Source organism: Pygoscelis adeliae, unplaced genomic scaffold (assembly GCF_000699105.1).
Source record: "Pygoscelis adeliae isolate BGI_AS28 unplaced genomic scaffold, ASM69910v1 Scaffold124, whole genome shotgun sequence".
Classification (NCBI taxonomy): domain Eukaryota; kingdom Metazoa; phylum Chordata; class Aves; order Sphenisciformes; family Spheniscidae; genus Pygoscelis; species Pygoscelis adeliae.
In genome coordinates this window covers 1,696,004-1,712,942 of record NW_008824791.1, presented here as the reverse complement: position 1 = coordinate 1,712,942, position 16,939 = coordinate 1,696,004, and positions in this window count along the sequence as shown.

The following is a 16,939-nucleotide window of genomic DNA, read 5'->3' as shown; positions in this document are numbered from 1 at the left end:
CTATGCTCTGTGCATTTTCATTATTTAGTTATTAAGCAGTTCTCACTTCCTCTTCCTTAGATAACTCCAGGTTTTGAGTACTTTGTTGCTACCCAACATTAGCTCCTGATGGATCCTGCTGTCACTAATGAAAAGGACTAATCCCCATATCTCAATTTATATTCCTCGTTCCCTCAATATTTGAAAGTCATTCCCATTCTTTATTCTGTCTTTAAAAGTCAGGTGTATTTGTCCGTTCTCCAGAATTCCCCATTTCTCAAATGCTGTTCAAGGTAATAATGCAGTCAGTTAGGAGCATTTCCAGAGCCAGCATAGCAGGTTAGACCACCTGGTTGTCCCTGCCAAGTCTTCCTTGAAGACTTGAAACCTTCCTAAGGTTTTCTCTTGAACAGTATGTGCTCAGTCCTGTTTGCTTATACAAGATCCTATCTCTCTTATGGCCAGTAAATGAGCTCACTACAGCATTAGCCAGGATAACATGACTGACATTTGGGTAATGTGGTGGTATTCTCGTCCATTCTTATCCTATCCCAAAAGCCAACACTGTATCTCATGGTATTCTTTCAAAACTTTGGTTTAAGACACTTAATGGTCCAAGGGACGAAGTGATTTCTTTAATACCTATATAATGAAAGATGGATTAGTAATATGAACATCAGTCCCTCAAAACCTCAACTGAGATGAAACGATTCCATCTGCAAAGCAGTGCAAGCAGGATAGGAAGTATGGATATCAAAGGCAAAGTATCGTATCTCACCTGTAAAGCCAGGTATTTGAAATAAGAATCAGTAAGCCATCGCACCACTCCCCCACAACTCTCCCCAAATGAAAACCAAGGAAAGGGGATAAAGACAGACAGGGTAAATATTGCTTGTGCTTTTTTCTAGCTGAATTATGACTTGTCAGATCAGGTCTTCTGATCTGCATAGAGATAGAGACATCTACGATCTGAAGTGTTGTTATGGTCCCTCTCACTGTGGTATCGATATCATCCCATACAAATGCAAAAAGAGACCATGTGTAATCATAAATATTGCTAAGCATATCCTTTTGTACACTCCATTACTCACAAGTGCTCATTATAATAAAATTAAGCACAATCAGATAGCATTCAGGTTATTAAAAATACAGGCTTAAGCACAACTTAACTCTCAATAACACTTCTTGGACATAATCTTCCTTCATAGGACTTTACTGTGCTGGAGCAGCACTGGGACTGAAAGGAGCACAGGGGCCAGGGACTGTTAGGCTGGGTGCAGCACTATGCTAGATATAGCTGGGTTGCTTTTAGGACTTACGGCAATACTGCAATGCACCATGCAGCTGTAATTGCATATTCAGAACAAGCTCAATGGCTAGGACCACCATGGACTCCTTTGCTCCAAAGGCAGACATTCAACTCAAAATGCCCTTACTCTATAATTTTCTTTCCCTCATCTGTCTTACCCAATCTTTTACCTTATGCTTCCATGCACAACTTATCACCTGAACAAGCTTGAAAAATTTAGGCTGCTGATTTTGAGCATTTTGCTTAGAATTAATAGCAATAGTGGGAGAACAATAGCTTACTGTAGGAAGTGTGTAGCTTTTTCCTTCAGTTTAGATTGATTTTGTTTAATTTTTTTGTGCTTTGGGAGGTTTTTTTGAGAGCGGATGTGGGGTGAGGTCAGGTCATGGAATTTAGGGACAACATAAGTGTATATGCTGAACACATACCTTTCAGTAAAGGTGACACTCACACACAAAGAAGAAAAACCCAAAGACCAGATTGTTACCTTGCACTTTCAAGTTAAGAGCCTTTTTCTCAAAGCACTCTTTAAAAGTTCAGTTCTGAATTTCAGCAAATATTGGAAGCTTAATTTGGGGGACCCTGAAAAACATGTAAACTAATTATTGGTATTCCCCCTTAAGACAGTAAGCTCATTCAAAAGAAAAGAGATAATCCTCTTAATGTTTTGCTCTAAGAACCTCTAGGAACACTTGGATAAAGTAAGTTTATAAATAGGTATCCATTGAGAATTTATTTGCATTTCAGTGTAACTGGGCCTGAAGGAGGTCTGAACAGTGTTCTTCTAACACCAAACACATAGTTTGCTGAAGAACTGCTGCCCATACAGTTTTAAAATGTTGCTATATGATTAAGATGTCACGTTTTATGATAAACTGTACTGTCTAGTATTTAAAACCAGTTGGCCCATTTACTTCATTCAAGGTGATGTTAATGACTTGAAAGTGCATTTTTGTCACAGTGACACCTCATTGTTCTAGAGGTGGTTTGCTTGTACCAGATGTTTAACTCTGCTTACTAATCTATGCCTAAATATATTTCAAAGACTGCAAGAAATTGTTCCAATATTTTTTTCTTCAAAAAGCCATCTGTATTTTTCCCTAACTCCCCCATCATCTTCCCTGTGTTTTCTATAATAGATATAATTATTGAAGCACTAAACCTGACATTTACTATTGCTCAGATTCAGACACACTTATGCTTACATATCCTGTTCTTTAAGTCCTGATCATGAACAAAATCAATAGTTTATTACAGGAACAATTTTTCATCTGTGTCATTTTCAAATTGCACTTCATAGTACTCTAATACACAGACATATTTCCTGTCACCTTCATTTATTAGTGAACAGGTCTTAGATTAGGGAGAAAAGGTTTGGTGAAAGTAAATTTTCCACTTGCAAATTTCAGCTTACTTCCTATTTTCAACTAAATATCTTACAGTATTTGTCAAAGCAATGAGAACTGAAGCCTAGCAGTACCCCTCCATTGTGATGAGACCACTTTAGATATACTGTAAATCACTGAATACCCACTGACCAGTGTCATGGTATAGGCAATGGAAGAACTTAAGGGAGGGGAGAAAAACAATAAGATTTAAAAAAAAAAAAATTAAAAAATGTCTAAGTACTACATAATATTATATGCCATACTAATGATATTACAATAAGAATCACCCAGAATAATGAAGAATAACTTCAGTGAAACAAAGCAAAGCACAGTGATGATGGTACTAGAACTGACTTCAACATGAAACAATCCAACACCATATACCATCTCCATCTTTCTTGCCCTGGATGATTATTACGACAGATGGAGCCCAAAGTCATGGACTAAATGAACTCACCGAACATTTTAGAGGGACGGCCCATAGACTAAGGGAATGATATCTCTGTGTGTATGTATATATATATATATTTATATATTAAAAGAAACCCAGGAAAAGGGGTGGTGATTAATGAAAATGTACTGGAAATTATGAGACTTGAGCATGACGTAGATGGTATAGAATAAGGGGTGGATATTGTCCTGGTTTCGGCAGGGATAGAGTTAATTTCCTTCCGAGTAGCTGGTACAGTGCTGTGGTTTGGATTTAGGATGAGAACAATGTTGATAACGCACCGATGTTTTAGTTGAGGGGGCGACGCCAAACTGGCCAAAGGGACATGCCATACCATGTGACGTCATGCTCAGTACATAAACGGGGGGAAGCTGGCCGGGGGGGCCGCTGCTTGGGGACTGGCTGGGCATCAGTCGGCGGGTGGTGAGCAATTGCATCGTGCATCACTTGCTTTGTTTATTTTTTTATTATTATTATTATTATATTGTTATTATTTTATTTAAATTATTAAACTGTTTTTATCTCAACCCACGAGTTTTTCTCACTTCTACTCTTCCAATTCTCTCCCCCATCCCACTGTTGGGGGGGGGGAAGGTGGGCAGGGAGGAGTAAGCGAGTGGCTGGGTGGGACTCAGTTGCCGACTGAGGCTAAACCACAACAAAAAATCAACCGTTTACAGATGTTTTAGCCTAGTTTCTGCTTCACGCTGAATAAATCAAGTTGCAGTTGACAATAAGACTTCATGGGTTTGCTACAAATGCAGCAGACAGTAATTTGACATTAGATAATTAGAAATGCTATTTCTGACTGGTGACAGTCCTTCTAGCAGCCACCTCACAGGTTATGAGTATGCTGAATTTTGGTATTTTCAGCAGTAGGTGAGGAATCAGTAGTAAAACCTGAGTAACATGACTCCTAAATAACCTTAATTGTTGCATCCTCTTTTTTTTCTCCTGGCTTTTCAAAGAGGCACCATGAGGGATAAAACTTTTTCACATTACCCAAATACTACAAGAGTGCAAAGAGTTATTGCTCAAGTTACTGTTCTGCCCCATGATTTCAGAGGCAGACCAAGGCACAAGCAGAGTAAATAGCAGCTTAGGACATCTATACCGGCCACCATGCCTGTGTAAAAAGGGAGTGGGAACAACTGCTATGCCTTAAGCTGCCTCCTCTTTTCACTTCTGCTGCTGCAGCAGAAAGAGGAAGGACCATGGTATTACAGTCAGGATAGGCGGACACTTCCCCGGCTCCACAGAAATGTCCTCCACCTACTTCCCTGGCAGCTCTTCCCCCTGTATCTGGGGCAGGAGCAAGCTCTTCTTGCCCTAGTTCTTGTCTCCATGTTGGGGCTTTAAAAGCAGAGGAAGACAAGAAGACCTTCTCATGGGTCTTTTGGTTATGCATCAGTGTAAGGGGGGAGAGGGGCAGGAAAGTTACAGATGACACGAGGGTGGCAGGACCACAAAAGAGAGGAGAAACCGTCTAACAGTTTCCTTTCCTCCAAAATTATTCTAAACCTCCCTCAGGTACTTCTGACATATCCTGAGCTTCTGCTGACCTCTTCTATTCTTTCTGTTCCTGCTTAGCAGAACTTGTTCAGCCCAGTTTTGCTTACAGTGCCTGGACACCTGCAAAGTGCACAATGGACAAACTGCACAGGATTTCAATGGCAAGATAGCAACTACAGTATCATAACTTCAAAATTACATTTATTTTGCAAGATTTATTTGGGAGTTTAGTGCTAACAAGTGTATCTTTTTCTCCTTTTTTTCTGGGAATAATATGCAGTCACACCAGCATATAATTCTCCCTTCATTTATGTATCTACTTTGCACACAGAAGAGTATAAGATGACCACAGACATATAACCTCATCTTTCCCCTCAACTTGGAGTCTGCTCCACAAGGCATCAATATTTCTGTATCTTCCCGGTTACTATACTAAAGCTGAGTAAGGACTACCAAGGGGAACTCAATTGTGCAATATTTTAAGAATGAATATGCTGATGCTAGAATGGGAATCTTTGCTTTGCACTGCCCTAGGATTGGAATTAAGCAAAGATTAGAATATGTAAAATAATCTCAAAACATTAAATTCTAGTCATGTCCAAAAACTAGTTTAAAAACCCCACAACCTGAGAGGTAATCCAGAACCAGGGGTTTCTTGGATTGGTTTGCATGAGAGCGCTGCAATGATAAAATGGCATAGATGCATAGAATAGATGGAACTGAGCAGACAGCTAAGAAAAGCAATTTCAGCTAAACCATTCATACACATTATACCAGAGTGTGAAGTTCGATAAAAGAAAAATTAAATCTCTTCTAGTGTTGACAGCAGAAAAACTAGTTTCCCTAAACATTAGCAGGCCCAGTAAGGACAAGAACATGAGCAAGAACTGATGAAAGAACATGTGTAAACAGTTGTTGGATTATTCTGGCAAATGCGTTCATCTCCAGACAACTGCAACTTCAATGAATATGTACTAGAGTTGACAGAGAGATGACAATTCCATTGCATGGTGATTGTCCAGTTTCTGAAGGCTTTATGCACTGTGGTGGAATGAAAACAAAACTGCAAAAAGTTTTCCCAAAGTAGAATGGTCCCTTTTCTAATGAAAAGCTGAGGTTTCTATTTTTCAAGTAGGTGTTGAAATGTGAGTGAAATGTAGCGGTTTGAGCTCTTGCCTGCGATTTGCTCTCATTCAGCTTCATTTCAAGCAGAATCTTTCATCCCTGATCACACTGATTCACTCAGGATAATGGCTTAAACCTGGGCCTTCATCCCAGCCTACTGCCCTAACGAGTAAGTTATAGAGCACGAAAGAGTGAATTTGTCTGTCTCTCAAATGTTTTGGTTTCATAAAGGAGCACATAATGAAAGTCCATTCAGTTGAGAATACCTCCGCCAGCTCTAACACCAAAAATGAAGATCATTTCTCTTGAATTTGGCCAAGAAACATGCCCAGGATAATTACATCAAAGCCAGACACCAGCTACCTGCAGCTACTTCACTACCCATGTAAGAACAGCAAAGACAATTAAATCTGCAAATATTTCTAATTCACATCACAGTGTAGCAAGATCAATTCTGAGAAGATCTATGTCAAAAAAGGGATTCAGAAGATGGACTCAGTAGTCCCCCTCTTACTGCGAAGGGAGCGTAATAGAAGTGGTCAGTTCTGTACCTGGAAAAAATATATTCCTGCTTCTAAAGTTACTCCTAAAATTTACTAATTATTAAAACAAGTACTTCTAACATTCTGTTTTGTATTGTTAAATGCAAAGTTCTGATTTTTAGTAGATGCACAATGCAACACACAAGTAAAAATTATAGTATTAAACTTTGATTTTTTTTTTTTATTTCAATGGAAAATAATTCTATACTATTGTCTTGGATGAACTTTCCTTGTTTGTGATATGATGCTGAAGTTGCAAATATGGCTTACTCCTGAGACTTCATTTCCTAGTGTGAATTCCTCAATCCTAATGTTATTCTTTTAACTTTAGGATTGAGTTTATTAGTCTTTGTATTGCACTGGTGTCCAAAATATGCTAAGTAGTATCCAAACCCAAAGAAGAAGCCCATTCTGACAGGAAAAGCAAGCAATGCTTAAACATAGATGTTTACTTTTTTAGTGAATCCAACACCATCCAACTAATTTCAAGGGCAGGTACAGAATAGTAGAAAACTCAGCACATTACATCTGGTTGCTGTCCATCAGGCCTATTTTCCTTATTTGCTATTCATATCACATTCAGTAGGTGCACTTCAAACAGACTCAATACTGAGACAGTTCCAAATTGGAGAAACCACATCTGTAATTGTAATGTAGCTTTGTTTGGTAGCGAGCAATAGCCTTAGCACGGCTCTGCACTGACACTTCCAGTTCATAGATTGAACGCACGTACCTATGACAACCATGCAAACCTATCCACACAGTTTCTTCCTGGATATTACCCCATGGAGTCCAATTAGTACACCAATACCAAGCACACAAAACAGAAAAGATTAAGAAGTCTCATCGTTACATCGTTGTTCTGATATTCTAATCTTCGGATCATCGCTAATTTGTACAAAGATAAATAATCCATTATTTCTCAACAACAAAAGACAAAAATATCTCCAGGAAGCTATGTCTCATTTAAATAAACAAAAATACCCATCCAGAATAAAAGTTCTATTCTTTCAACAGAAAAGGAACCCCCTCACCATCATATTTTTTTAGCAAGAATTCTTTCAAAGATGTAAAAAAGTGACACTTACTCTGTAGAGACCAAAATGAAACAATTCTTTAAGGCACTTGGAAAGAAAGCACCTCTCTACCATTTTCCCTTTCCTTCAAGAAAAAAAAAAACCACAACAACCCTGTAACTTCCTCCCCTGCCGCTGGGATGATTTTTCACCCACAACTAATTCTACCTCTCTGATCAAGCTAAGAGCTTGCAGTTGCTGTTCTTTCTGAATTAGCCCATCCTGTTACAGCCGTAACAGAAAGCTCATTAAATTCTTTCATTACATTGACAACTTGAGGATGAGATTCACTTTACACCAACAATGGCCTAGAACCTGTTTCACAGAAATATGCACAGCAGGTGCCCATGGAGTTGCCCAAGTTGTGACGTTTATCGCTAGCAAATGTAGTCCACTTTTGTTGTTCACAGATCATTCACAAATAAATGCTGATTTCATACTTAAGATACCATTAATAATTTATCAGACAATTGGATAAACAATTTGTCATTGTTAGAGTCTAATAAGTCAAAAGCTTGTTTATCATGTCTGTAGCAGTTGTTAATAATTTCATAACCCCTTATAAAGCCTTTACAAATGCAACACTAATAATAACAAAGCGACTAAGTCAAGGGAGCACTCAATTATATTTGCTAAATTTGCTGCCCTGGCTACTGGCTGCCCATCTTGCATGGTTTTAATCCCATTTCTCAAATAAAACTATGAAGATTTTTCTTTTAATAGAAAAGCAGCCAACACTATCAGGAAAGCACTTCACACAGGGTTTCTTAGCTGAATACTTGCTTATTCCATAATTGCTTAAGGTTTCAGTATTTGCAAAAAAGTTCAGGAATAAAATTGTTGTCAGAAAAATATTTAAACAATGAACTATGTGATCTTTCATATCAGAGGATTTCCATGTTTATGCACAGAGTTAATTGTAAATCACCTCTGTTTTGCCAGCTTTACATACATTCCCCAGTAGCAATTACAGAAGGGAAAAAGAAACAGTGACTGAGGATGGCACAAGCTGGCAGGCACCTGGTAATTTATGTGTGATGTCTCCCCTTCTGAGCACAGTGTTTATATTATCCTTCCAATTATTTTTGCTTGGGCTCTTAAATTTTGTAGACTATATAGGGCTAGAGATTATTCTGGTAGACAAAGTGAATAAATTAGAAAACAAATCAGGAGGGGAATATCAAGTTAAAAAATGCAGAGATTAAGAGAGACAAGGTTACTGAGACAAAAGGATGACAAAGGAAGAATTGCAGTCCCAGACAGCAGCTCCAAAGTAGTTCCTAAAACCTTCTGTCTTACTAGCGAAGATACTGTAACTCTGCACAGTTTGTAGCTCTGTAGGGTGAAAAGGTATAATGTTCAAGGCACAAGACTTATTTTCTGTGTAGATTAAGGAGATGATACACCCATTGCAATCTACTCAAATACACAAGATGGGGTGTGTGGGTGGGAGTACAAGCAATTTAGGAGCAGGGTTACCGTTTCACAGAAGTTTTGTGTGAGCTCAGCTCACTGGAACTCTCATCCCAGAGACAGTAAGTACTGTTTGAAGACAAACAGATAGTACATTTGTCATCAGACTTAAAAAAACCTGCTTCACTGTGCATGGAGCAACATGTCAAACCTATTACTGTGAAGAAGACAGGAAATTGGGGGAAAAGAAACGAAGGAGAGTTTGGGTTAGTCTGGAGTTAACATGGCCACAACGTGCACATTTTCATGCTTTACCTTTCCACACTATAACATAGGGGATCACATACTAATGAACAATTACTTGACTGTTACCACATTTGTTGAGTCTTGATGTATATATGTTGTGCCTATATCTGCTAGCTAGAACCTTAGTTTGACTGCTACAAGGCTGAAGTCTCTAGCTTTTAAACAAAAACATGTCCACTCTTTGTCTAGTTAAGTAGAAAAAATTGTTCATTTTCAATGATGGACAGTGTTCTGAAGTTCACAGTTGATAAAGAAACCCAGTGGTTACATCTAGCCATACTTACCACATGTATGAAGCTTAATACTGCTATACATTTCATGGTATCAAACTTTTGGATTGGATTGGAACCTCTTGATCTGTAGCATTTCATCTGGAAAAGTCTATTTACAGTATTAATGCCTGCCTTTTCTTCTCTCCAGTCTTCTCTCTTTTGGGCAATTTATCAAGTTTCATATGCCAAGATAGAATTCATTTTCCAGAACAAATGTTCCCCAAAAATCCAGTTCTTCCATTCCTTGCTGTCTAGCAGTGGAGATTGCTCTCAAGTCCCGCATTTGTTGGTGCTAAATTCCCCAAATGAGGTATGTAGCCAAAATGTGCAAAATTTCCTTATGGTTTACATCTGACTTTCTTCTATGGTACCTTTCCACGTTGGGTGTAGGGTATCCTGTAATTACACACTTTGATTTTTGGCAGCATGTGTTCTTGCCAAAACAGTATCTCCAGTGCAAAACGTATGATATAAGTGCTATCTTCTGGGCTTTTTACTTCTCATCTTGAGGAAAATATCATGTGGCTAACATTTTATCCTCATGGGCTAGAGTTTCTGGCATTTTACCATTTTATAAAATTTCTACTACAATGCAGATGATGTTCACTGATGTTCATACTTTCAGTACCATTGTGTACATTACCAGTCACCTAATGTCAGATGGTAAGGTCAAAGTTCAGTTTGTGTCTGACTACTGAGTGCTATTTGTCCTCTGAAGAAAACATAATCACCAGCATGATCTCTTGTACTATGTATCCATCATGTTAACACTTTTCCAGCATCCTTATCTCTGCCTCCAGGAAACTGTGTTTATGATGTTCTTTCATTATCCCAAAGCAACTGTGGTGAAAGGTGAGGGAGTCCTTGATGAGACTGAGCACACAATGGAGCTCATGTTGAACTGATATGCAGGATGCTACACAATTTGATAAGTAAGATTGTGTCATGAAGCAATTATTCATTTAAAGTTGTCTGAAAATAGTAACTTTAGTATATTAGGAGGCTCATTTTTCACAGCTCTGCTAGAGATGGGGTCGGGTAGCCAGAGAATTGCAAGGCAGTTTCACATGCATTATTACTGCTGTAGGGACTCCGGGCCTCCTATCCTTTACCAGCGATGCAGTCTCTAAAAAGTACCTCATGATGGCAGGACCTTACCTGCAGAAAGACTATGTTAATAGGTTTTTAGAGTTCTTCACATATGATTAAAAATTCCCCAGAATTAAACATTTGTCATTACAGTAGTATAAGAATAGCTGAGAATATCCTTTTACCTTGGCATGCTAGGAAGGAGGCTGTAATCATACACTGAAAGGATATTTTCTCATACTCGTTATTGGAATGGACATCTGATTTGGAGAAAGAAGTCTCTGAAATACCAGAACTTTAATGGGCAGAACTGGAGCAAGTGTGATATAATCTGACAGTTTGTTCATGCTGTTGTTGTACCTGGTAGAAAGATTTTGCTTCTCTCCATCCACCAAAAAATATTTTAATATTGAGATATGCCAACTGCAAGCATATTTGTAATTGGAAAATTTTAAATCTCCTTTTCTCCTTTTTTTTTTTTTTTGCGTCTGTCATTTTCTCATCTTCTTCTCCATATATCCACCTAGTATCCGCTTCAGTCTCTTTCTTCTCAGTGTAATTATTGAATAATTAAAAGAAGAAATGTATGCTATTTTAACTTGTACATTAATTATCCATCCATATATATATCTCCATCTATATCCTCTATTCATCAACCCCTATCACCTCATCACTTCATACTACAATAAGTTTTATCATTACAACTTACCCATGGTGCAAAAAGGATTATTAGCCTGTTTCGTCTAGAGAAGGGATAGCAACATGCATAGACAAAATGGTTATTTACAAAGGAGTACTGAAGTCTGTGGTCACAGAAGAGTTTGAACCTCAGTTCTAGATTACTGGATCATTGAATTATTTTTCTCTCTACCATTTATTTCCTGCTGTATTATAATTTCACTGAACACTGAATATAATCTACCAGAAAAATTATTGAATACTTCCAGATTTTAGTTGGATTTCAACTCAGAGTAGTTCGATAAAAGACCTGCTTAAAAACATAACATTCCATATAAATACAGTGACTCTTTTTTTTGTTTTTAAAATTTGTGAAGACGATTCATAACCATGAGAGGATAAAAATGTTATTAGAAATGCATATGGGCAACACTGAAAGTTTAGGAGTATTTGGAACAAGTACTTTGATTCTAGAGTCTGTTCTCTTCTACCTCCTTTATAATTTAGGATTTTATCAGTCTTATTTTATAACCACGTGCAACTTCAGTTCCTACTGTGAAATGGGCTGCTTTCACTGCTCCTTTGAAATTTTGTCAACTCACTCATAACGTCCCCAGTAATCATGCAGGTAGTGCTGTGACTATTACTGTCACACCTACATCACTTTACAGGAGTTAAGATTTTGGAGATGGTAATCACTGGACTGAAATTTTCCGATTAATGTTATTCCTGTGGCAGGAGATTCATAGGTTTCATACTGATTTTGGCTGAGATGGAACCTGGTACAGAATACAGTAAGATAGCCTGCAGTACTGTCATGCTTAGTGCTAACTACACACATATGCAAACATCTGAGATAAATCCCTTTCAATTAAGTGTTGGGTGTTTTTTTAAATACTCTTGAGACTTTTAAAATGCAAATTGTCTTCTAGCAATAGAGTATTTAATTATTCTCCACAACTATAAAGCCAATTTTTTTTTTTTTTTAAAGTTAAAACAATAATCCTAATCTGAATATATGAAGCCCAGAGCTGGGGCTTGAAGTAAGACTTCAATGCCAAGAGATTCATGCAAGTTAGCAATGCTGAAAGTGATAGCCATGAGCTGAAACATGCTTTGTTTTGACTTCTAGAAGGAAAGGTCTGTGCCTTATCTCTGGAAACCTTATAGGGATCCTCTTTTTTACTTTTGAACCCCCTATCACTGGCTGAAGGGGAAACTGCTTTTTCAGATCCTATAAATAAGTTCTGCTCATGAAATCATGTACTGTAAAGCAACAGAAGACAGTCCTCCTCCCTAAGGTCAAGTGAACTGCTTGCATAACATTCACAGCCCTTAGTGGCCCAGTAAATGAATCACTTAGACATGGAAATTTTTCTCTCCTATATTCTGTGGCTCTGCAATAGGAAGGTGAACCTTAATAGTATAATAACCAAGACATGCATGACTTACAACCCTTTACTCCTGCCTCTCAAAATCTCTCAAGTATTCATGATTAATTAATTGACATATGTGGTTTGCTGTGCAGCACAGTAGGAAAGCCTAAAGCATCATAGACATTTATTTTGGAGCCTGGAGAGTAAACAGAATTACTATCATTAGGTTTTGAGGTGCATTTGAGATTACAGAGAGGTTATAGCATTCAATTCTGGTTGCTGTTTTAGAAGAAGAAAGGACACTGTTGAGATTGAAAAGGTCAACAAAATGATAGTAACTAATTCAAAAGCAGGATGTCAGTGACTGAAGTTATAAGAAAGGGATTAACCTACAAGCAATTTAGGTGGAATGTGTTTTTTAGTACACAAAGGGTAGCTGACATACAGGATTAAGTAAATTGGCAAGGTCAGTATCAAATGAGGTAAGAAATCAGGAAGAAACTGGATAACACTCCCAAGCAGCACAAATTAAAACAATGCCTAGCATTGGGAAAAAGATGCCATAACAGCAACAGATTACATCACTTCACAAACTTTACAAACACAGGATAGAAGTAAAAGTGAAAGGTACAGAGTGCCCTTGCTTTATGGGAAATGTCAAAATACAGATTCAGATTACAAGGCCTAGTAACCAAGCATTTGTGAACTGAGCTACAATTTCTAGGCAGGGCAGGTGCCAACGGATGTTGGGGTTTTTTTTACTATACTATATTACAACACGACAGAAAATCTTCATTCTTTTTCTTTTCTATTGTAGTGTCAGCCAGCAGTTGAGAGAAAAGGTTTGAAGAGAGAAACAGAAAGGATGAGGAGAAGCCATTTTTATACCACTGTAGAGAGGTGGACCTTTGAGGCCTTGGTATGAGCCATAAACCTAATTTCATAGAATACCAACCCCTTAACATCTCAGGCACTGAATAAAAGAAGGCTCTGTCATTCTCTTTGCCAGTGATTAGCACATGGTATTGGGTATAAAATTAACTAAGAAAGTACTCCAAGGTGGAAGAATGGGACACGCTGAAAACCACTGTTGGTTGAAATACCTGGAGAAGAGCATAACCACTGGAGAAATCAGAACAGCACTTTGCCTTTTATCTACTATAGTGAGCACCAGAAATACCCAGTTTGGAAAGACATTTGGAGAAGAGAATCATAATAGCTGGTTGTGGTGTTCTTCACATAGTTTAATTAATAATTAATATTTATTAATTAAATTAATTATGAAAGTTTACAATAACTGTGAAAAGTGAAGAATATTCTGCTCCATGAAAACCAAAATTTGAGCTCTGCTTCTCAGAAATTTTTGTATGTGTGTAAGTATATATGTGTGTATATATATATATGTGCACACATGCAAGCAAACACATACATTTATATTAACAGAAGGTAAAGTGGAACATGTTTCTAAACACTGCAGACTAATCTAAGGCTGAAAACAATTTGTGGAGGTTAACTGATAACAAGAAAAGGACTGAGATTTAGAGAAAAAGAGAAAACACTCAGACTCTACTGAAAGATACAAAATTAGTTTCGACATATTCATATTGATTTATCTAAACAAAGGAAGTTAGTTGGTCCTTGCGCTACTCCAGCACTGTGATGTGACACAGAAATTATTTCCAGAAAGAGTTGGGATATGGAAAAATCTGTGGTGGTCCAAGGTTGAAATCGTAAAATATAGTACAGGAAGCAGCATATGTCATAGGAATCACAGGAAACTGTGATTGGCAATGTCAACATTTGGAAAAAGATGTGAGTTTTACAAAGGATAACAATACTTTGGAAGAACTTGCAAGGTAGAGCAGAGAGGGTGACAACAGCAGCATTAGCCCAGAGGACTTCTTAAGAGAGATGGGGTGTGCTACAGCAGATTTTTCATGCTGTTTGACACAAGGAATTAATTGAGTTTTAGAAACAGATAAGCAAGACAATGATATTATTTTTGAAGCAATCAAAGGTAAATGGATGAAAGTTGGGGTTTACTATTGTGAGCAAATTCCCATTAAGGGCATAAACCCCAAACCTAAGTAGAAAGTTGGAAAAGGCAGTATTTGTAAAAAAAACACACCAGGGAAGAATAAGCACTTTCGGATAAGACCAACCCCAAGACCCCTGCCCTCCTGTTACTCCTAGGAGCATTTTGTTGGCTACAAGGCAAAGAGCAAATTAATATTGGGAAAGATGGCTGCTGTACTTATGGCACGAGTAGGAAAACGAATAAAATTGCTACCAAGTCAGACACTGGTAAAGAAGAGAAGTTATGGAAGTGATGGGTAGCCTGGATGCATTGGTAGTCTGGAGGCAAACAGCACAGTTTTATACATGTTCAATTCTTACTTTGGGATGATACCATTTCCTCAAACTGCCATTTGTATTTTGTTTAGTACATGAGGTATTTGGCTGGAAAAGACAACAAAATTTCCACAGCATACATATCATTGTTTGCAGAGGGACTGTAACATTTTGCAGGAAAAAAACAGTAGAACATGATCATCTGTGGTAAGAACCAACAGTCCCAGGTTAAAGCTAATCCAATAAAATGTATGCCCATATAATGGAAATGTCATTTGGGGGACAGATGTTAAGAAAAGACAAGGTAAGAGTGATGCTGTTCCAAGTATGCCTGTCCCTAGAGACAAATATAAGCCACAAACATGCTTTGGAATTTCAGATTGCAGAAGGAACGGCCCAAATAAGCAGCATGTAATATAATATGTCCATGGCAAATCTTAGAACAAAAAAAGAGAAGTTAAGGTACTTAACTGCTGTTCAGAAGCTCCCGGAGCAGGCACAGGCAGGGGGACGCCTGGGCTCCCCTCCAAGATGTTTGGCAGCCACCCTGCCAAACCATCTGCTGGCCTCATCGGCTCACCTCTGCCCTTTGCTGCTTAAGGTGATAAAAGAAATCAGTCTGGCCACGGTCTTGACCCTTTCTATACAGTGTCTAATTGCAGTAGAGGTTGTTTCTACTGTAAGCCAGTGAGAATTTGTCATTTTTATTGGTTGTTAAATTGAAAACTAAGTTTTTTTGTGCTTCAGTCCTGGTGGACTTCCTGTATATTGCCTAGAGAATGATCAAGAAGTTTATCAGAGTACAGATGTAGGCAAGGTTGCCCAAAAGATACACCTGAATACAGAACACATCAAAGCTGATCAAGAACAAAGAGAAGGCAAGTGACGTTTCTAATGTGGCAGGTCAGGTCAGGCACAGCGGCAGGAATAGCATCCTGCTCTTTGAGCCCCTAACCTCGCTCTCTACCTACCAGACTGCACTGCCTCAAAGGCAGAGCTTCCTACATCTTTCTTTCAGATATGTCCATGTGCACCTTTTTGCTTCACTTCAGCTGAAACTAGTGGCTTTCAATGGAAGGTCTTATTTAGAAAGACGTAAGAATAAAATTCTGTCAATGACTTATTATGTTCCACATTACAGTATGTGTTATCACTCTTTGTGCTCAGTAAGTCTTACTACTGCATAAAAAACCTCAGTTGAAATGTGTTGTCAGGATTGCTGCATGTTTTTTAATTTTTTGGTGTAGTTAAGCCAGGAGGACAAAAAATAATCACTAAAAGGCAGCTCAATTAAAAAAGGACCCTGCATTATCTCTAATAAAAACAGACATTCCGTATCCAAAAAAAAAAAGAATCAAAGAATCTTGAGCAAATTAGCTATGTCAAATTCTTCCAACACTGTGTCAGATCAGCATCTGGCCCACATACTAAGATATAACAAAGATGAAACACTGCAGGCACAGTAAGTCACGATTCAAGGTGGTTAGCCAGATGTGAAGAGGACAAAGGACATGGTTTCCAAGAATGCCAAGGAGCGCTAGACATACTGGGTCTGATTCAATACGCTGATTTCACAGTAGTGTGAATCCACGGGCTTAGGGAAGCCTCACGGGTATGAGGATGCCTTAACAAAGTTGAACCTAGCCCAAAGAACTCATTCCTGAGGTGGACTTGGTAAACTTCAGTGTGCTTCAGGCTGCTAAGAAAAGAGAAATTCAAGGGGAAGATCCTGAGGTGGATGGAATTACACTAACTGAAACCAGCTAATGATGTGGTGGAAAGGAAAGTAGCTGTCAAGACAAAGAAAAGGATTCAGGCATCCATGAAAAGTAGAAATTAGTAGCTAATTGTAATGGACAAATGCCCAGGCCACTTTATTCACTGGTCTGCAATAACTGCTTCAATGGTTTCCTAATTTAAAGCCAACATGAGATAATCTATTTCTAATTGAAACCAGAAAGAAGAAATGGTACTGTGCTTAACACAATGAGCCAGGATCGGACATTTTTGGCCTCTTAGCTCTGCCACGGATTTTTCATGTGACCTTGGACAAGTCACAATCTTTCAGTTC